Source organism: Macrobrachium nipponense, chromosome 30, assembly GCF_015104395.2.
Source record: "Macrobrachium nipponense isolate FS-2020 chromosome 30, ASM1510439v2, whole genome shotgun sequence".
NCBI classification, from domain to species: domain Eukaryota; kingdom Metazoa; phylum Arthropoda; class Malacostraca; order Decapoda; family Palaemonidae; genus Macrobrachium; species Macrobrachium nipponense.
In genome coordinates, this window is record NC_087218.1 from 39,639,832 (window position 1) to 39,662,419 (window position 22,588).

Sequence of the window (22,588 nt, forward strand, 5' to 3'; positions counted from 1 at the left end):
CGAATTGTAGAGCTAATTGTATTCATTGTTCGTGTTTCAAAGAAATTTTTTCGTTTGGTTAAAAAAACTGTTTTTAGCAATTGCTGGTTGCAAAGTATTAACTTATAAATTACAGCAATATATTACAGTGAGTTGATAACTATTATATTTGAAATTTTTGTTTGTGTTATTATAACCTCAGAATTCTACAAGTCAAGAAAATTTGTATGTCTAGGAAAGAAATCCGGCAACTGTCCCAAGGATGCAGCATTTTCAGATGTGGAAAACGGAACCGCAGTTAGTCCTCACTTACTGATCCATGGCCGGTGAGAAGATGGGATTTGCTGTTCGTTTTGTCAATTTGTTTGTGAGTGTTAGATATTGTTGTTGAAATAAGTATAATTTTTATCATGTGGTTGTTTAAAATTATGGTAAAATTAGAAGACGACGTTGTGGCAGGGTTGCCGAAATGCAGAATTTTCTGGGTTTATGCAGAATAAAAGAAAAAAACTCTACGGAGGGTGATCTCGCATTTCAGTGGCAGACGAAGATTCGTCGTCTTCGTCTATGCAGAAAAAATTCGCCACTTTCAAGTTACTTACATTTTTTTAAAATTACTTACAAATTTCGTACATTATTAAATTACAAAATTATTGTAAGCTTGCCTGTTGAAAATATATGTCAAACTGGCTGCGTTTTTAGCTGAGGACAATATTGCTTTCAATGCTTCGATCATTTGATTGAGGTAATTAAAGATATATTCCCAGACTCTTTAATAGCCCAGAAAATGTCTTAAAAAGATCGAAGGCCACACGCGTAATTAAGGAAATTGGAATGATATCACAGGAAGTGATTGTAGCTTTAAAGTCCAATAAATTTTCTATTATGATAGATGAGAAAACAGATATTAGCACAGAAAAGACTTGTGCAGTAATAGTTCAATATTTCGACAAGACCAAAGGATCCATAGAGACACGATTACTTGAGCTACTATTATAACACAGGCAACAGTGAAGATGAGGGATCAACGGGGCAACATATGTATAATCTTAGTTACCTATTTTAATGAACACCAAATCCCCCTTGAAAATTTAGTAGGATTTGCAGCAGATGGTGCGAGCAATATAATGAGGGTTAATAATTAAAAAACAAAAACAAAAATAATTCAATGGCAAGTAGACTTAGAAATGCTGCACCTGGTATCACTGTAGTAAGATGTATTTGTCATTCAGCTTATTTATGTGCATCACAAGCTGCAAAAACTCTTCCTCGTGTTAGTGAAGACTTGATTTAGAAAGATCTATACCTATTTCTCTCACAGTGTAAGAATTTCAAACATTTTTGTTATTTGAAATCACACAAATTACTTTTAGTGTTTCACTTCAAGGTGGCTTTCGCTGCATGAAGCTGTTGCTCGAGTGTTAGAGCAGAGGAATGCCCTCTCTCTTTACTTTAGGCTATCAACATCGACGCTGATCTCAGACAGCCTTCAAGATCCTGCTGTCCATTTGTATTATTGATTTATCAATAATTTCTTATAAAATAACCGCTTTTAATCTAACATTCCAAAAAAAGGACCCTACCATTCACTTACTCTATGACAGATGTAAAGTCCTCTAACTTGATATCTTGAGATACTATTACAACCATGACAGACTCAAATAGACCCATCAAATGAGGAGCATTTCGTCTCATTACATCAAGTTACCTTGGTGCAAGTGCAACGCGTAAATTACAAAAACCTCACATCAGGAACAACAGAAAATTAATAGATGATGTCCGTATACGCTGCAGACAATTCATGATAACAGCAGCCGTCCAGATAAGAATGACGTTACCCTTTGACTCGCACTTACTTAGACTTTGCAATGCATTGTCAGTATCCAACTGCATTAGTAAGGATGTTTTGATGAAGACTCTATCGTTATCTACATTAGCTTCATAAGTACCTCGGATATACTACAGGGGATCTGCAGAAGTTAGATGAATGGCGCAACATTCATAACATCTCTTTCCCTACTGATATAAGACAAAAAAAATAATCTACAAGATTTTTTCCGTTAATTGTCTCATCTAAGAGATGCTGATGATGCGATGCTTTTTAAAGTTCTTCCAGATTATGTTTTCAACATCTTGGCACTACCGACTTCCAACGCTGATGCAGAGAGGATTTTCTCTAAAGTGAACCTGAATAAAACCAAGACTATAAATAAGCTGCTGACTCCACTCAGGCAGCGTTGGTGCTCCGTATCCGAAACAGGTAAAAAGCTGTGGAGAATACCTGAATTTTGATCCTAATCATGTTATGATTAAGGCAATAAAATGATCCAAAATTACCAGATGAGGATAACCAAGAAGTGTAATTCACTGTGTATGTCTTCTGTATTTCTTCGACAGTGCAATAACCCACTAAGTAATGTAGAATGTTTAATGACTGTGCAGTGCAATAGCATACTGTATTGTTACTTTGCAAATAGTATTTATATATATGGTATAAATAAATTAGGAATCCTGTAATTGTTTTGCTTTAGGTTGTTCTTAGGTTTGTTTATTATTTATTGTGTATACGTACGTATATATATATACATATATATATATATATATATATATATATGTGTGTGTGTGTGTGTGTGTGTGTGTGTGTGCGTGTGTGTGTCTTAATTACTTTTGTAAATTTACATTAATAAACGAATTAAAATATGTATATTTTGTACTCCTAAAAATTTGTATGACGAAGTTAATAAATGTCCACATAATAAAAATAATCCGGTGTGCAGGCATCATGAATAACAACCAAGAAACACACCAGAAAGGTTGCAATGGAAAATACATGACAAACTTTTGTTGGTGGGATTCTTTGGTTACTACTCACAGATATTTGAAATGAGTGGTGTTAAAAATAACAAAGAAATATTTCGGTTATCCCTCTTGTTTAAGAAAACAACTGCTTAAGTGTGCCCTTCACTATTTAAGAAAACGTGCAGAATGCCTCACGCAGAATGAACGGCATCACTGCGTTGTGGTCTTTTCAAGAGCGATAAATAAATGTCTGCTGTATTTTAGGTAGATCTAGGGTACTTATCCAAAGCGGCCTAGACTATGGCAGTTGCTGTTTTTCTATGCAGTTTTACCTACTGAACAAGAATTTCAAGTGATATTTATTCAGACGACTGTAATTAACCCCCCAGGGGCCAGTACAAAACACGGTGAAATACATTGGACGCCCCAATCCCTAGTGGATGTCTTATCCGTGGTTACGTTCCTTGCAGTCCATGCGGACTGCTGCTGTAGAAATACCCTAGGTAGTTGCTCTGTGCCGCAAACTTCCTTGGAAATTGACTTTTTCTATAGCATTTTGTTGCTTGATAGGAATTTACTATTTTTTGTTTGTTGACTCTAAACCCCAACCCCCCAATCCCTTGTGGCTTTCGTATCTGCGGGACCGTTCCTTGCAGTCCGTGCGGAGTTATCACTTAGAAATACCAGTTAATGTGCAAGGTAGGCAGCACCTTGTTTCTGGAAGTTGTGGTATAGTGTTTATATACTCGGCCTAAGCAAGTTCCAATCCAACATTCCCCCTCTCCCGCCCACGCAACAGGCTATACTAGCATCATAGAGAGAGAAAAAAAAGTGGATACCCCTGTGGTTCTTAGCCATTGTGACTGATGATGAGTATAAGGATGTAACATAGCCTAACCAAATGTAACAGGACTGAGGTGCTGTTATACCCAAGTGGCCTATCTTTACCATCACCCCTTGGGGTCCTTAACATTATTCAAAAATTATGCCAGTAGGCAAGTACTGACAGGAATATATCCAAGTAAGTTAGTGCGCACCATCCTTCCTAACTCTGGTTGTTATGCATCCCTTGAAACTGCTCCAAAATTGACAGAGCATTTCATTCATTTGAAGCTCAGAATCAATAGTACTTGCTTATGAACAGTTCTTTGAAACTCCATGAGCTCTGATATTACATCTGTTCAGGCATAACGCACGATAAACTTTTGTTGTAGAATTAATACTAATCGGTACATTAGCATATCATTACTGGTAAATTTTTTAAACAAATCTAATTGTTTTTCCTAAGTAATTATGTATTTTCTTGTGTGTTTTGATGTGTTTTGCATGACTATGATTGTAATACATATGGGAAATGAGCTATTAATCATTCAAAACACATTAAAACACATATATAATTACTTAAGAAAAACTAAGTTGGAATTATTGTAAAAATAAGCTAACTGGTTAAAAGGACACTATTCTAACCTAACCCAACCCAACCTAACCTAAGCTAACCTATACTCGGTTTTTTTCCCATCTGTCCACCCGCCTATGGTGCTCGCGCATGGTAACACTGCGACTCTGGCTTTAAATAGTTACGCTGTGTAAGTTTTAGGTAAATAAAAGTATAGCTGGGTGTACATTTCCAACAGAAAAGTTAATGGTATTTCTACAGAAGCAATCCGCGGTGGCCTAGACTATGGCAATTGATGTTTTCCTATGTTATTTTACTTACCGAACAAGAATTGAAAGTAATATTTATTTGGACGACTGTAATTAACACCCAGGGGCCAGTACTAAACATGGCGAAAAACATTGGACGCTCCAATCCCTAGTGGATGTCGTATCTGCGGTTACGTTCCTTGCAGTTCGTGTGGAACTATTCTTTAGAATTACCCTGCAAGAAACAACCGCGGATACGACATCCACTAAGGATTGGGGCGTCCAATGTATTAAGCAGTGTTTAGTACTGGCCCTTGGGGGTTAATTACAGTCGTCCGAATAAATATTACTTTAAATTCTTGTTCAGTAGGTATAACTGCATAGAAAAACCGCAACTGCCATAGTCTGGGCTGCAGCGGATAGGTACCCTAGATCTACCAAGTTAATAATTTGCTGTATGTGAATTACACCTTTAATATTCGAAATAGGATATTGTTGTTGTTGTTGAATGTAAGCTGCCTTTTCGGGGTGGTGAATGGAACAGCGACACAGTGGTGGGAAAATTACTTCTCTTGCTGTTCACTACAGCAAGATGTCAACTTTACTGGACCACATCTACTCTGCTACTAAGTTAAGTGTTACTTCATTACACGTAAGTATAAAAGTATATACTTTTAATTTTTATAAAGTGCGTTTTAGCCAGATACGATATGACGTAACTTGGTTTAGCATCTGTTTAATGGAATTTGCGTCTGGCTGTTCTATTTGCCACCCCGAAAAGGCAGCTTACATTCAACAATAATAATATCCTATTTCGAATACAGTAAATTATTAAAACACTTTATAGTTGCAAATGTACACCCAGATATCCTTTTATTTACCTAAAACTTACACATAGCATAACTATTTAGAGTCCAGGACGCAGTGTTACCATGCACGAGCACCACAGGTGGGTGGACAGATGGAAAAAAAACAGTAAAGTAGGCCTTGTTACTTGGCCTGGTGGCTCTGCCCCCTCAGACAGGCCAACTGATTACAAAGAACACCATCCTAACCTAACTTAACCTTGTAGGCGGTGTTGTTAACTGAGGGCTCACCCCCCAACCCTGACCCCACCCTTTATTTGCCGTGCTTCCTGCTGTTACTTTAGAAAAAAATTACAAATTTAATTTTAATTGGATGGGCAAAAACGTTTTGCTGGCTCTATCCAGAACATGACATTACAATGTTTTCTTTTTCCAAGTTGCTTATCAGAAACATAACCTGGTAACACTCCATGGTGCCATACAAAATTGATGCATTGCATTTCATATTTATGAAAATTATGAATTAACTGAAAACAATAAAAATTACAAGAGGAACACATAGTGGAATATATTCCACTTCATGAAAGACCTGAACCAAATCGCAAGTGTGTGTGTCTCGCACCTGTAAAATTTTCCCCAGGTCACGTGACTTCCAGACATAGGGCCTAACCAACCACAATGCAGTTTCAAGGTAAAACAAACTTGCATCCGAACCATATTGCAATTTTAAAGAAAAACAAACTCGCATCAGAGCACAGACTGTCAGTGTTAAAGTAAACAAAAACACTTTAAATTTTTCGAGGATGGTGATTATATATACTACATTCATATCTCGGATATGGTGGATTTCCCCCCAAAAAAGAGTAAGTTTATTTTTTTATGCTAAATGCATCTATAATACTACTAGAATTATTATAGAATAACTTGGAACTGTTGTAAAATAAACATTCTTTAACCTATGTATACAGTAAGACATGAATTTATTTTTATCAGAAAGGCCGATACAGTACTACTATGAGATTCAGGGCCTCTGTAACACGGTTTTTTCGCAATAACTTTTTATCTATGCATTTCATAAATATAACGTTTATTCAGAATACATATTATATCAACACATAAATTTTGAGTGTATTCTGCACTACGTAGGTTGAATAAATTTGGTACTTATAATGTAAAAGTGACCTTTTTTGAAGACGGGCCAACTTACTCAGAGAAAAGGTTTCGAACGCACTCGTTACGTAACTTATGACATCATTTCTTCCCTCTTTCTCGATGGATGATTGGCTATACGTAACGAAGGCTAGCTAAACCTCTGGCAACAATGACATACAAATTTAAATACAAGCAAAGCAGTACACCTTTATGAACTCTGGAACCTCTCCACTGATAATTGTCATAATGAACAAACCAACAAAATATGTTAATAAATACAAAAACACTTATTATTCTAACTCCCAAAATAAGTTTCCAAAGAAATTACAGTCTACTTTATAGGTCACAATCAGATTGACAAGATGTAGGGAATAGTTGGTAATTATCAAAAACATAGTAGACAAGCTTGATTTTATAACTGCTATATCTAATGTCAAGCAGTTTTTATTTATTGGCTATCTACCTATTTACTGAAAAAAAATAGCCGGTACCGTATATTGGCTTTAAACCTTCACCAATAATTATCGTCAGAATGGTGACTTCATGAGGCTCCACCCACTTTCGCCTCGTTATAATTCAGGATAACACTGAAGGCTACCATGGGCATTGTTGGATTAGAAAATTTAACTTCTGGCTATAAAAACTAATTTCTCGAGTAATTGTAAGAAGTGCTAAATGATCCTCAAGGATCCCAGCAGTTGGCCTAAACGTTTAATTCATGTATATTACTGCTATACTGTTGCGGCACTACTGCTACAGTAGTATTACTACGCTAGCACTGATACCCGACCCACATCTATGTATCGTTCCGCCATTCATAAAGTCTTTGGGTTTCAGAGCCGATGGAATTTCTGTCTGGTGGATGGGCGGGGCAACATTTAGTCAAGAGGTGTTTGTTTACCTTGCTTACGTAATGAATGTTTTTCGACTCTTGGCTCGTAATCATTGGCCATGGCGTCGGCTAGAGCATTTTTACTCTATAAAAATTAAAACTATCGGGTTTAGGTTATTGATAATGCTGACAAAATTTGTGTGTGGTTGTAAAATATGCATATGTCAACTTTCAGCTACATCCGATGCTTTGACAAGGAGCAAAGTGCAAAAAACCGTGTTACAGAGACCCTGAATCTCATAGTAGACTATATTATATAGCAGGTTCCTGGTAGAGAATTGAAATATGGTTTGTTTATTTTGGGTAAAACGCCTTCCGAAAATTATTTTTTATTGCACTGCACAAGTTATTTAAGTTGAATTTAACAATATAATCTATAAAGGTTTGCTGGAGTTAGGAATGATACTTAACTATGACTTATAGGAGGTACTATAACCCCTTTGAATCATACTGTTATGGAAGACGGCGGTATTCCTATATAAGCATTCCGCATCGTTCGTCCCCACGAATACGAAAGCCACCAGGAATTGCGGCGTCAAATGTATTTCGCAGTGTTTAGTACGAGCCCCTGGGGGTTAATTACAGTCGTCCGAATAAATATTACTTAAAATTCTTGTTCAGGAGGTAAAACTGCATTGAAAAACTGCAACTGCCATAGTCTAGGCCGCCGCGGAATAGTAATATAGATCTACGAACAGAATGAATGAAATAGAAGGAATGTATTCTAACCTAACTTGGGGCATTCGTTTATTATTCCCCTGGCCCCCACCCAACCTAATTAAGTATTAGGGATGCAACTTACCTAAGGGCACTGGGGCTTTACTTGGCCAGGGGGCGAAGCTCTGCCTGACCCAAGAGAGTGTAGCATCATTCTGAGGCTATCAAGTTAAACGTTACCCACAGAACTTGCAGAAACATCATGGGATGTTAAAATCCATTCGCGTGTTTAGCTTTTTTTTGTGTTTTCCCAAATCCAAAAGCTCTTGCTTCAATCTGCGGTAAGGGATCCGGTATCCCTTAAATGAACCTTAGAAACGTGTCTGCCCCAAAGTAACCATGACCAAGAGCTGGGGCTTGTGTTTTTAAGCAAGGTCTGAATTGCAGATTCCCACTTGAGTGGTAGGACTTTGAACAAAAGCTTCTTCACTCATGTAAACATCAAAATTAGCAAGAATTGAGGAGTTTGAGTGGGAGACAATATTGATTTTTAAATACAGCATCTCTGTAAATTTAAGCTGTTTGTATAAGCCGTATTAAGGAGACTTGATAATCAAGACACCACCACACCCGTGAGTCAGTAATGAAAAACCATAGGTATATTATTTGTCTTGTGGCTTAGTATCTAGAAATACTAGTTATCCACCAGAATTTTTACTCAAAATATACCTCAACAGTAGTGTGCTATCAATTTTTCTTGGCTTGTTCATAAAACAGCGGATAAGTCTCTAGCATGTGAAAAGCTTCACGTAGGTAAGATCAAAAGAAGCTGGTCTACTGATTGGTATCAGATCAGGAAGGTATAAACAGCTTGTATATCTAGGAAAAATAGAACTTGTTTTATAAGAATTTGTGATTTTCTGTTGATATTGAAAGGTCGTTTGAAATTTCGTGAGGCATTACACTATACAAATCCATCACCGATTTAAAAAAAAATTGTTCACACATTCCAAGTAATTAATGGCATTATGAAAGTTACCTACTAGGGTTAGAAATACAGGTAAAGACTGTACGTGTGTAGACAAATTTTCTATTTTACAAGCATCAGATGACTTAAATTTGATCTTAAATAAAAGTGACACATGCTTTCCCAGTAGGATTTTAGTTTGCTGTTGAACACCAGGTGCTATTTTCGGCTTTATCCTTAGTGAGGGTCGCTGTTTTTTATGAGCTAGGTGTTTCTTCCTTTGTTCATCCCTTTGCCTCGTATCTTCTCAAAAGTAGTCTTATCTATGTTCTTTCGTGTCCCTAGCTATTTCCAAAAGATCTCTTATCTTATAACTCATCATCTCCCCCATCAGGTGCCCAAACTATCTGGGCTTTCTTTGACACTTCAGAGATATCCTGTATCTTCTCGTCGCTTCACTCTTCCATATGAGCATCCGTATTTCTTCCACTTCTAACTTTTGTTCTATTTTCTCCAGTTGTGCCACCCCCACCTCCCCATATAACGTAGCATGTCTTAACATCTCGCCAGGTACATTGCCCATCGGCCTAAAGGGCACTATAATTCTCTTGTTCTTGAATGCTGTCGGTGATAAATTTGATTAAAAAAATCAACGTTACCAATAATGAAGGGAAAGACATGCATGCATGCATGTGTGAATTGAGGTAGAGAGCTTGACGTAATTATTTTATTTCTAAGTGTTTGATTTTTTAATATACTGTATTCATTTGTATCTAATCCGAAAAGTGCTGTAAATTGGGTTTGATTTTTTAATGTACTGTACTCATTGGTATCTAACCCAAAATGTGCTGTAAATAAAGCGCACAAATTTTCAATAACATTAGAAATTAAAGTTTTACTTCAGAATTTTGTTTTATGTAATGTACAGTTTTTGTACTAACATTTGGTGTTTTTTTCAGATGCAGTGCGGGGAAAAAATGCTGTATACGCCATAGATGTTCTCACTGGAATTTTGGAAGTACGATTGATATATAAGTGTGTGAAGGGTGACTCTTGTTTTCGAATGTAAGTTAAATGTTTTTTTTATTCGACTGGCATGTTCAACTCATCACTTGCATAAGGAAGCTGGTATTTCTCATTTATAATTTTTTTTTTTTTTATTCAGTATTTTTTAAGTATATTTTTTAAATGTACTTATGTTGCCAAATTAGGCAAGTTTTGCTGGATTAACTGATCACTGCAGTTTAACGTGAGTAATTTGTAGGTTCCTTTCTAGTTGGGTATGGTATCCCACAGATATAGTGGGCCTAGACTAGACTACTACTACACTCTAACTCTCTCTCTCTCTCTCTCTCTCTCTCTCTCTCTCTCTCTCTCTCTCTCTCTCTCTCTCGAGCAAGCCATCTTCATGTATACATTCAGCTTTTGAATACCACTTCCAGTCCATATATAGTGTAGCAGGTCTTAACACATCCCGTTAGGTACAACATCCCTTTAGGTACCTTGGCCTTCAGACTAAAGGTCAATAGAATTCTCTTGATCTGAAAAAATTAAACAAAGTGGAAAAAAAACTTGAATAGTAAATGAAGAAGCTTTGCATGCATAAGTGAATGAGGTAGAGACCTTTAAGTTAAAATATTTTGTGGGGGTTTCATATTTGAATATATTGTACTAATTGTTATCGTATCCAAAATGTTTGTTGTAAAAAAAAACAACCTATGTACAGTGTCATTAACGTTAAAAATTAAAGCTGTATGTTGCCCATGTACTTCGAAATTTTTATTCATGAAATGTAGAACTGCTGCGCTGTTTTTTTTTTTCAAATGTGCATAAAAAATACGGTATACGCTATACATGTTCTCATTGAAATTTTCTTGGTGCGATCGATCGATATTTTGTGAAGGTGACTCTTGTTTTCGGATGTAAGTGGAATTTTATTTGATTGGCACATTCAGCTCATGACTTAACAGGACGAAAATATAGGTGTATTCATTAGCGCTTTCTTATTTACTGGTATTTTTTTAAGTGACTTTTATATATATATATATATATATATATAATATATATTATATATATATATATATATATATATATATATATATATCATATATATATATATATATATATATATATATATATATATATATCTATATATATACATATATATATATATATATATATATATATATATATATATATATATTTGTTTCATGTTAAATTTTGTTAAATTATGCAAGTTTTCTAGCTGGTTCAACTCACCTCTGCAGTTTAATACGTTGTATAGGTAGGTTCCTGTCTTATTGGATATGGTATCCCACTGACATATTGGCTCTTGGACTAGACTACTCGGCGGTTTTTGTGCAAGTCTTAAATGGTGAGGGTAAATGACCTTTCACATCCCCTCCCCCCTCTCTCTCATTTTTTATTATTATTCATTCATTCGAGCAAGCCATTAGCATGTATAAATCAACTTCTGAATAACCGTGTATGTTTCTGTTCAAAATACAAAATTGTCCTGACCAAGATATCTCCTTATATAATTTTTTTTTTTTGTGAAGAATTGGCTTTGTGGATATTAGAAATTAATTTCAGCGTTATAAATATTGAATGTACACTTGTAAATAGGATAGTTAGAAATATTATAGAAATATTGATATGGAAATAATATCATGATATTTTAACACAATTTTAATCATTATTTGTATAATTTTGACAGTTTAGCGCAAAATAGCTTCCTAAGATATGTGGCATATCTGGGTATCCGTTGACAGGACTCGGCCATTATTGTGAAACTAATGTGTACAACCTTTTCCATTTACCTATATTAATTATTAGTGATCAGTCCCTTTCTCTTCATTAAATATTAGAGATTAAGTACATACTGGAAACTCCCATGTATTTGTATGATGTTCAGTAAAAGATAAGGGTCCCTTTTGAATTTAACTGTTAGGATGAATTGTTAACTCTCTCTCTCATTTTTGTTGGGATCTTTATTTTATCATTTTTTAAGTTAATTTATTTCATGTATTTGTTTGTGTAGATTTTCTTTTTAAATTTATTTTTGCTGTTAAATTAAGCAAGTGTCCTTGCTGGTTTCTTTCGTTCCTTTCACTGTACATCCTTTCATAGTATCTTTCTTCATCTTACTTTCCACGCTCTTCTTAGAATTGTTTCATAGTGCAACTGCGAGGTTTTCCTCCTGTTACACCTTTCAAACCTTTTACTGTCAATTTCCATTTCGGTGCTGAATGACCTCATAGGTCCCAGGACTTGGCCTTTGGCCTAAATTCTATATTCAACTCGACTCCTTGCTGGTTCAACTCATCTCTGCAGTTTAATAGGTGTAGTTTCTGTAGGTTCCTATCATATTGGCTATGGTATTCCATTAATATTATAAGGTGAGGGTAAGTTATCTTTCAAAGCTCCACCCCCCTACCCCTTTTTATTTTTTCATTCATTCATTCGAGCAAGCCATCAACATGCATACTTTCAGCTTTTGAATATCCACTAACAGCCCATATATAACATACCAGGCCTTAATATCACCTTAGGTACTTTGCCCTTGAGACTAAAGGTCACTAGAATTCTTGTGCTCTGAATGCTGTGGGTGATAGGTTTGATTGAAAAAGCAACGTGTCTAGTAGTGAAGGGAGACGCATGCATACATAAGTGAATGAGGTAGAGACCTTGATGTTGAAATAATTAATATTGTATTTTGAAGTTTAATATTCAAATGTCGTGTACTAATTGGTATTTAATCCAAAATATGCTGTAAATAAACAAGAACCGCACAAAGATTATTTTAACATGGAAAATTAAAGCTGTAAGAAGTTTTATTTACGTAATATAGAACTTGTGTACTAATCCTGTTTTGTTTTTTCAGATGCTCTGAAGAAAAATATAGGTGTACATGGTCTCGCTGGAATATTTGAAGTCCGGTTAATCGATATTGTGTGTAGGAAGACTTGTCTTCGAATGTAAGTTGATTTTTTTTTATTAGATTGCCACATGAAGTTATGACTTTCATGACTTAAGATAACGAAACTACAGTATTCAGTATATCCTCCCTCTCTCTCTCTCACTTGTATTTAAATTAAATTCTAATTTTTATATATTTGTTTAATTTGATGCAGGTTTTCTTGCTGGTTTCATTCATCTCTACACTTTCGTGTTGTTATATGTATGTTACTTTCTCATTATTTGTTACGGTGTCCCACTTAAATATTGGCACTTGGACTGGACTACTAACTCTGGGATATTTATGCAAAGTTTAGTCTTGAAAAGTAAGGGTAAATGGCCTTTCACATCAACCCCCTCCTCCACCCTCGCTCTCATATTCGGGCTAGCCATCAGCGTGTACTGCATTAAGCTTTTGAATAACCACTATTATCTTGGTTAAAATAGAAAATTGTCCTTACCAAGATATATAACATTTTTAGTGAAAAGTTGACTTCTTAGATATCTGAAATTCATTAACATATTATAAATATTCAATGTACACTTGTAAATAGGATAGATAATGATAGCAATATAGTTTGATTATTTTAATAAAATTATCACTGTATAATTTTGATGTTTTAGCGCAGATTAGATTGAGATATGTGGCATATAAAAGTATAATAGTTCATGAACATAATGTATACACCCTATTCCCTTTATATTCATTATTAGAGATTAATGCATGACGTTGATAAAGATGAAGGTTCCCTTAGAATTCAACTATGAGGATTAATTGTTAATCTACACTTTCTCTCTGCTGCTTGCATGAGAGTTGGTCTTTGCTAGTAAAAGGAATGATAATTTTGCGTGATATAGGATGCATATTCAAATGGCGTAGGTGATGATGGTTTAGGAAAGTGATGGTTTAGGAAAGTAAAGTCCGCATTTACTAATTTTATTGCTATATAACAAGCTTTTGTCATTTAAGATCATGAGTGATTATGTTGTTTTGTAGTAGTTAAAGCCTAAAAAATACGAAGTGTTACTATGAAGAAACCTAATGTATTGCTCATAATACAAGACCAGTTAATAAAAATCTGGCATACTCAAATGGTATGGCTTAATTTTTTTTTTTTTTTTTTTTGTTTTTTTTTTTTTTTTTTGGTAGTTTGTCTTTACATTTTTAGTATTTTCAGTTTCATAGGCAAGGGGTGTCGTATACACTTAGTAATAGAAGCTTTTATTTTACAGGTGCATTTGAGAGGAGGCGACAACAACACCATTTTAAGAAGAAACCTTTTTAAAGTAGGATTTACGGTTACAACGTACATTATATGAAGAAACTCATTTCAGAGGAGTAGTTACGTCATCACTTAAAACTAAGGAACTTTTATGAAGAAACTTTGTGAGGAGGCGGCCATTACGCCACTGTACGAAGAAACCTTTTGTTAGGAGGCAGCTACGACGTAACTTCTACGAAGAAGCCCTTTATGAGAGTAGTTTACGAAGCTATAAGAAACTTTTTTGAGGAGGAGTCTACGAAGAAGCCTTTTATGAGAGTTTACAAAGCTATGAAGAAACATTTTCTGAGGAGGAGTTTACGACGTAACTTCTAAAAAGAATCTTTTTGTGAGGTATTTATGAGGCCACTTATACAAGAAACTTTTTCTGAGGAGATAATTAAAAATCGTTTCTACGGAGGAACATTTTTGAGGAGTCTGCAAAGTTACTTCTACGAAGAAACTTTCTGAGTAGTTGATGACGTCACTTCTATGAAAAACTTTTTCTAAGGGGAGGTTTCTACGAAGAAACCATTTCTGAGGGGAAAGTCATAACGTCAGTTTTACCAAGAAACATTTTCTGAGGGGAAGTGTACGACGTCACTTCTACAAAGAAACTTTTTGTGATGAGTATATGAAGAAACCTTTTCTGAGAGGAGATTTTTACGAAGTAACTTTTCTGATAATCAATTTCTACGAAGTAACATTTTCCGAGGGGAAGTTTATGACGTCACTTCTACGAAGAAACCTTTTGTGAAGAGTTTACAAAAACATTTTCTGAGAGGAGGCTGCTACAACATCACTTCTATGAAAAAAACCTTTCCTGAGAGGAGGTTGCTACAACGTCTCTACGGTCAGGCAGCTAAAAAAATATATACGTGATGTGGTCATGTACAATTTAAGTGAGATTTTTTAAGGATAATTGTAGTTTAAGTATGAAAAAGATCCTAAAAGTTCTGTACTTGACTAATGTCTGTGAAGACATAAAGTTTCAAGAAAGGAATAAAGTGAAAAGTTCCCTATACTTTTCTCATTTGTCCCATAACAGGTAATATTTGTATTACTCCAGGTTTGAATGTAATTAATTTGAAATTAAATTTATTTGAAATTAAATTTATTTGAAATAACGTAGTTGAGGTTTCAAATAGTGAACATCATATATCCTTTAAGTATAACAATTAAAAGGTATATATGAATCAAGATTACACGCACATTCACTTACACCCCTTAGCCACCTTAGACTTAAAATTTAAAAACACGCCACTAAACTCCATGAAGATTGTGTTTCAACTTCTTGGACAAATATTACAAATTTGCCATGACGATTTACCGACGTCCACAAACTATCTCAAAAGTAAAATTGAATCAATTGTGTTAACCATGACAATTTACCCCGGTGTTTACAAAATCTCTGAAAAACTGGATAGAATTAAGTCTGAAAAACAAATTTTAATTAAATTTGTTAAATTCACTCAATTAAATCTCTGGCAAAATGTAGTAAAAATATGAAAATGGGCAATGATTTCTCAAATGGTCTTTATACAAACTAGACCACAATAACATGACCCAAAAGATTTCATTGATAGCCAACCTCTCCACATCATCGCTGATATAATGGCAATTTAATCACCTATGTAACACACACACCTCAAACACACCAATTTACTACTTCCCTTGCCTTGTTTAGCAATTTCCTCTTTAGCAGTTAGTCGTCCTTGCTCATTGGACTTTTTCCCTCCCCCTAGTCAGCTAAGGGTACATCTCTCCTTACAATTTACAACTGCCCCTGAAAAAAAATTCAACGTCAAAGTAAATCATGAGCAAATCAAAACTGTCTCCGTTAATAGGTTCCATGCAAGGTAAAAACCCCATACAAACAAATTTCTGTTAATAAAAGGACGAAAAAATAGTGTCGCTATTAACGCGTAATCTAAAGGTGTGTCCACATGGCCGAACATTGTCCGACGGACAAACATTGTTACCATATCATAGGCGAAGCAGGATGATGTCATAAGCGTTAAAACGATGGAAGTAGATCTGGTAGCAAACAGTAGTACCTGATGAGGTTGTATACCACTGTTTTTACTCGGCTCACAAGGCAAAGACCGACAGAAAATTGTCAATTGGTAACAATGTTTGTCCGTCGGACATAGTTCGACCGTGTGAACGCACCTTAAGTAACACGCCAGTTTACTTACGTTGGCTTAATTGGCTATTTACTTTCTTATAGCAGGCTGTTGTCTTTGTCGAAACCATTGGCTAGAGCCTCCTTCAGCTTTGAAATAAAAGCCTCCTTCAGCTTTGAAATAGTGTTACATCTCGTCTTCCTAACTTGATTAACCTGAAGAAATTAAGTCTTGAACATTTTCAACAAAATGAAGCGAGAAGCTCTCTGACCATGAGCAATCCTAGCCATTAACAGACCCTGAAGAAATTAAGTCTTGAACATTCAATAAAATGAAATAAGAATTTCTATTACCACAAGAAATCCTAGACATTAAGACATTCAGAAACTATTCTGCTGTTCAAATCAACTGTTCTTGTGATTGCCCCCGTTAAGATCTGTAAGCATTTGTAGCGCTTAAGAACTGGATAAGCGTGAAATTTGTAAATTGTTACGTCAGAATATCATAAGACAAATTCAAATTTATCTTCCACAAATTATACGGAATAATTACCATTTCTCGTTATTTTCCTTCCTGAATTCATAAGAACTGTAATGGGCAAAAAAACCAAGATTTGAAAGTTTATGCATTTGAGCATATGATTAGCAAATCAAGTTAGGTACTCAAAAGTTACCATAAAAATGCAAATGGCATTCTCTTGTTAAGTATTCACTGGTTTGCAAAAATTTCATTAACTTATAAATCAATAATCTAGAAATTTAATTTGCATAAATGACATTAACCCGACAATACATTATCAGGAGACCATTCATCTCCTCTTCGGGTATTATTTGAAGCAGCATTCATCCAACGGTTCTAATTGTTTCGTTGAACCACACCTCCCGCCCAAGGAGCTGGGAATTGCTTATAGTATTCATAGTCTAGGCAATGGTATGGCATGAGACGAGCTCAAAATTAATTTAGATGCTCGACAGTTACTCTGAATTTCAATCAAGTTTAAAATAACAAAATGTAAGATGTCTAATGCTCACATGTTCCAAGTAAATGTCGGTAAAGTTTTGATTAAAATTTCTTAAAAACTAATTCATTAAGTCACGTGAAAAACGAACAATCAGACTGACATTAGACCATTAGTGTTAAAGTTAAACAGGGCTGAATTCATTTTAGAGGAAGAAACCTATATTGGAACTTACTAATCATTGTAGGATTTAAAGAAACAGAAGGTAGAAACAGCTCTTCCGTTTTTCTTGAGCGGAGTACAGACGATCACCAACTGTATTAGAGAGCCGGTTTGTCAAAAGTGGAAATTGTTGGAGAATAGACTACCCACATCTAACAGATTAACAGTAGAAGCACCTTACGCTTAAGAGCACTTCTGTGGTAATTTTTACGGGCTGCTAAAAGCAAGAGCCCGTGCCAATATAAGACTAGCTTAATCAGACTACAAATATGGTAAACTCAAAGCTACAGTTTGAGATAGTCTCTCTCACGGTGCCAAGGATTACTTTATTCTAGCTTTCTTTTGAAAAAAAACTTCCACATTGTTGCTGTTGACAACTTCTGGTGGCAGTTTATTCCACATGACACATATCTTGTAACGTAGTTCCCACAATGAGATGTGTTGTATAATTTCAGCTTTAGTTTCCATCCATTATTTCTTATCTAGTTTTCGTTTAATGTGTAAAAGTTACTATCTACTTTTGTTATGCTTTTTAAGTTACTTTGTTTCTATTAGTTGTCCTCGCAATCGTTGTGTTTCTAAGTCATACATGTCCAGGTTCTCTAGTCGTCTTGAGTAACCTATTTGCCTGATGGATGGAATACAACAGAAGTCTATGAATATGTAGGGACAATTAGATAGGCAAATCCACTGGTAGAAATATGTAGAGTGAGGGTAGAGTTTAGGTAGTTAGAAGTCAGAAGGAGGTAGAAGTGTGGTAGAAATAGACTGCAACAATAGCAGTTTGATAAAATGAGCCAAAACACAACCCGTACTTCGCCAAAGCAAGAAAATATTTACTCCAGTGGAAAATCTGAACTTTGACACCGTCAGTGGGTGGTTACGATAGATTAGCATAACCAATAAGACTAATCAAAGGGTGGCACCGGAAGTTGGAAAAGCCACTCAAGAAGTAGTAGGATGTGTCTTAGTAGAAAGTTAAGGAGGAGCTTAACTGTATGAGTTAGGTTGAGACTTCACTTGAGGTCTCGGAGAAATTCAGTTAGGAACTAACCTCTGGACGCAAACCACTTGTCGGTTGAAACTCTGTACCCTGTGAAAAATTGTGTGCGAGATAAGACAGTGAATTGTGTGTGATATAATAATAATTAAGATTAAAAAAAGTGGTGTTTAACTTGCCAAGAATCCAATGATAAGTATGCCATGACCAAAACCTCCTGACTTGAGACTGGAATAAATCCTGAAAAGAATAGAATTAAATCTAATTTCAGAATCTTGCAAGAACGTCCAGACCGAAAGTTAGTCTCAGTATATACAATAAGTTCCTAACGAGAGAAAACTCCACAACAAAGCAATATAGATGGAGATTACCCCCATATAGCATACTACAAGAAACAAATAAAAACCAAGGCTACCAAAAAAAAAAAAAAAAAAAAAAAAAAAAAAAAAAAAAAAAAAAAAAAAAAAAAAAAAAAAAAAACAAAAAAAAAAAAAAAAAAAAAAAAAAACTGATTAATAATAAAGAGGGAGAGAATAAAAAGGAAACCCGTATGTATACACATCACAACACTTGTACCCCTTCCAGTCTGTTTCTGTCCTTTCTTAGTGTTGGTGACAAAAACTGTACTGAATATTCAAGATGAAGTCTAACTATTGATGTGTATAGTTGCATCACCGTTTCATTGTTTCTGTATTTGAACTGCCCCTTTATGTATCCCACTAGTTTCTGTGCCTTCTTTTAAGCTTTCATGCATTTTTGTGGATTTTAAGTCCTTGGTAATAATGACTCCAAGGTCCTCTTCTTGTTCTACACTATTTATGACATTCCCAAGCAGCATTTAGTTGGTATGAGGGTTGTTTGTTTCTATTTGTAATACTTTACACTTATCCAAGTTAAAAGCCATTTGCCATCTTTTTGACCACCCTCCTATTTTCCTTAAACCATTTCTTAAAACTTTCCACTGCATTTGAGTCTGTTGCATTTACACCTAGTTTGGTGTCATCTGCAAATTTGGCTATCCAGCTAGTTAACCTGCATCTATATCAATGTGATTTTTTTTTTAAATGTGGGCCAGACAGAACCCTGAGGAACTCCGCTTGTCACATCTGCCCATTCTGATTCTTCACCGTTTATTACGACTCTGTTTCCTTTTAGTTAGCAAGTCTTCAATCCAGTCTTGTATTTCCCCACCCTCAATTTCCTAAACCTCTAACTTTCATCATTAGTTTCTTGTGTGGAATTTTGTCAAAGTCCTTTTGGAAATCTAAGTAGAGTATATCTACTGCTCTACTACTGTCGTAATTGCAAAGCATTTTATGAAAAAACTCCAAGAACTTCGATAGGCAGGATTTTCGTTTTGTTTGAAGCCGTGTTTGCTATTTAATAACAGGTTGTTTCTATCTGTGTGCTCCACAATTTGACCTGCAATTATGGACTCGAAAATCTTACAAGAGACTGAGGTTAGACAGATTTGGTCTATAATTTCCCGGCTCTTCTCTTTGACCTTTTTTGTAAACTGGGGGCACATTACCTAGTTTCCATTCTTTTGGTGCTTTTCGTTGTTCTGCAGTTTTTATGTAGAGTTTATATTGGTGAGGAACTAACTCCTATTTCAACACTTAACTTTCTCTCGGATGAATCCCATCCAGGCCAGGAGATTTGTACTAGTTTAATTTTACTCGTTTGTTTTTAATGTCTTCTGTAAATATTATTTTGTCAAGCGGTTCTGCCCCTTCATATTCAATAGCTGGTTCAGGGATTGAGGTAGTCTTCAATTGTGAAAACAATTAGAAAAATTTATTCAATAACTAAGTTTACTAGGTTTCCTCTGTTGTCTCTTAAGGGACCTATGCTATTTGTTGTTGGCTTTCTACTATCACATGCGCAAGGAATTAGTTTGGAATTTCCTTACAAACAGAGTTACAAGGAGTTACAAGCATTAGGATGTCTCAAACTTTTTAGTACAATCAAGGAGACATCGTGTCCTCACTTATCTCTAAGAGCAAGTTTTAAATGTTCATTTACAGTGTCCAAATGATTTTGTTCAGCTTTCTTTTAAACTCTTCGAGAGAGAGAGAGAGAGAGAGAGAGAGAGAGAGAGAGAGAGAGAGAGAGAGAGAGAGAGAGAGAGAGAGATGGTTACAGGCAACAGAATTGAAAGAAAGATGCAGACCACAGACCTCAAACAGGTTGCTGAAGACGAAAAGCTTAGGAGCTCTACAGATGCCAGACTTGCTACAACTGAAAGTGTGACTACAGACAAGATTTAAAGTGCGCGCGCAAAAGACATCGAACAAGAGATAATTAAAAAAACACATTTCGAACTGTAAACAACAGACTTAAATAGATAGAAAATGCTACAGACTCAACAGATTAAGATGGAGACACACTTATTACTATCTGTATCCCTACATACTATGCTTTTTTACAGACATTTGATACGTAAAGACTAACAAAATTAAGATCCTTGGCAATAATATATCTAAGATGCATCTAAAACAACTGCTACTATCAACCCTGCATGCCATTCTGAATCTGAAATAGAGTTTTTTTTAATCAAGAATAATTTTTTTTTATTTAACTGTGACCACTGAAACTAAAACTGTAGTACTACAAATTACCTGTAACCATTAATACGTCTATTGTGTATTGATTTGGTGAGCCTCTTTAAAACGGTAAGAAATTCAAGACAAACTGCTATTCACAACTTTCTTTAAATTAGTTGACTAGGGAGAATTAACGTATTCGAGAGATGAATACCAGTATACACAAGTTTTTTTTTTAAGACCCCAGCCATGAAAAGTAAAGTATATTTTAGTTCTACCAGACCACTGAGCTGGTTAACAGCTCCCCTAGGGTTGGCCGGAAGGATTAGATTTTATTTACGTTTCTAGGAACCATTTGGTTTCTTAGCAACGGTACCTACAGCTTATTGTGGGATCCGAACGACATTATATCGAGATCTTAATTTCTAATCACCAGAAATAGATTCCTCTGATTCCGCCCTGACGGTTGTGGGAAGCGAACTCGGGCTACCAGATTGATAGTCGAATACGGAGCTCACTCGTTCAGTGAGGAACTTCCCCAGTCCTGAAACTACCTGTAAATACTGATATACGGGGCACGGAATTGAGAGCGAGTTTGTTTGTATGCTGTTTTTACGTTGCATGGAATCAGCGGTTATTCAGCAACGGGACCAACGGCTTTACGTGACTAACGAACCACGTCGAGAGTGAACTTATATCACCAGAAATACACATCTCTGACCTCTCAATGGAATGCCCGAGAATCGAACTCGCGGCCACCGAGGTGGCAGGCAAAGACCATACCAACCACGCCACTGAGGCTCTGAATTAAGAGCGAACCATCGGTGCCAGTGGATCATTGAGACCTAGCAACTGCTTTCGTGTCAGTCAAAAGCGAGTTTCAGTCGATGTCTTGGCTTAAGAAACTTCTGGTTTCATTTAATCAAAGTGACCACATTCGTGGCTTCACGATCTGGAGGTTTATTTGGCTGTTGCTGCGAACGATTTGTTTATTCTGTTTAGTAAGTTGTAAAGACCGCCGTATACTCGCTTTCCATTTTACGTTATAGATAGAGATGTGTGAACAGGTATTACTACTGGATCACCAAATAATCAACTATAATACTACTTTATTTAAATCATTGGTCCATATATTTTGATCCTTTGTCATTACATTTCTGAAAAGTAAACTTGCACTTAGTTATCAAAGATGCCCTGATACTAATTAGTTATAAGGGTAAACCTATCAAAATTTTACATTTAAGGATACTATAGGTATGGTAATATGGCACCATGCACGTCGAGTTGTGGTTATGTCGATGAAAAGAAGCATGGATCATTAAAGTTCAAAAACCTGGTGTCAACAAATAGTTTCCAATCGCCATGTTTATTGTCAAGTTTCATCATTTCTAACAACGCTGCTTTCACCATCAGTGCTTGTTGACTTATATTTATAAACATGAATCTGATTGAAGGTATCAAAATTTCAATAATTGTGCTTGTAGTGCGCTCTCTAAAGCCTTCAGTTATAAAAAGGGTCAAAATGTCCCCCACTGCTTACTAAATTATTACGCTTTTGTGATAGAAATTATCACAAAATAAACCTGTGATTATGTACAACTATAACAAAGGATATGGGAAC

General features: G+C 35.5%; 2 long non-coding RNA genes across 2 annotated transcripts in view; one reads left to right on the forward strand and one right to left on the reverse strand.

Annotated features, from left to right (window-relative positions):
* Positions 1 to 285: 285 nt before the first annotated feature.
* LOC135202052 (uncharacterized) lies at positions 286 to 15,135 on the forward strand. Its single transcript, XR_010311659.1, has 4 exons — positions 286 to 346; positions 9,856 to 9,961; positions 12,780 to 12,873; positions 14,087 to 15,135. It is a non-coding gene; the product is annotated as an uncharacterized LOC135202052 (long non-coding RNA).
* A 188-nt stretch (positions 15,136 to 15,323) lies between these two features.
* LOC135202053 (uncharacterized) overlaps positions 15,324 to 22,588 on the reverse strand; it is a 35,685-nt gene continuing 28,420 nt past the window's right edge. The window contains exons 3-4 of the long non-coding RNA XR_010311660.1: positions 16,314 to 16,456; positions 15,324 to 15,901 (exon numbers count right to left, since the gene is read on the reverse strand). This is a non-coding gene — a long non-coding RNA (uncharacterized LOC135202053). The remainder of the gene's footprint in view (positions 15,902 to 16,313; positions 16,457 to 22,588) is intronic.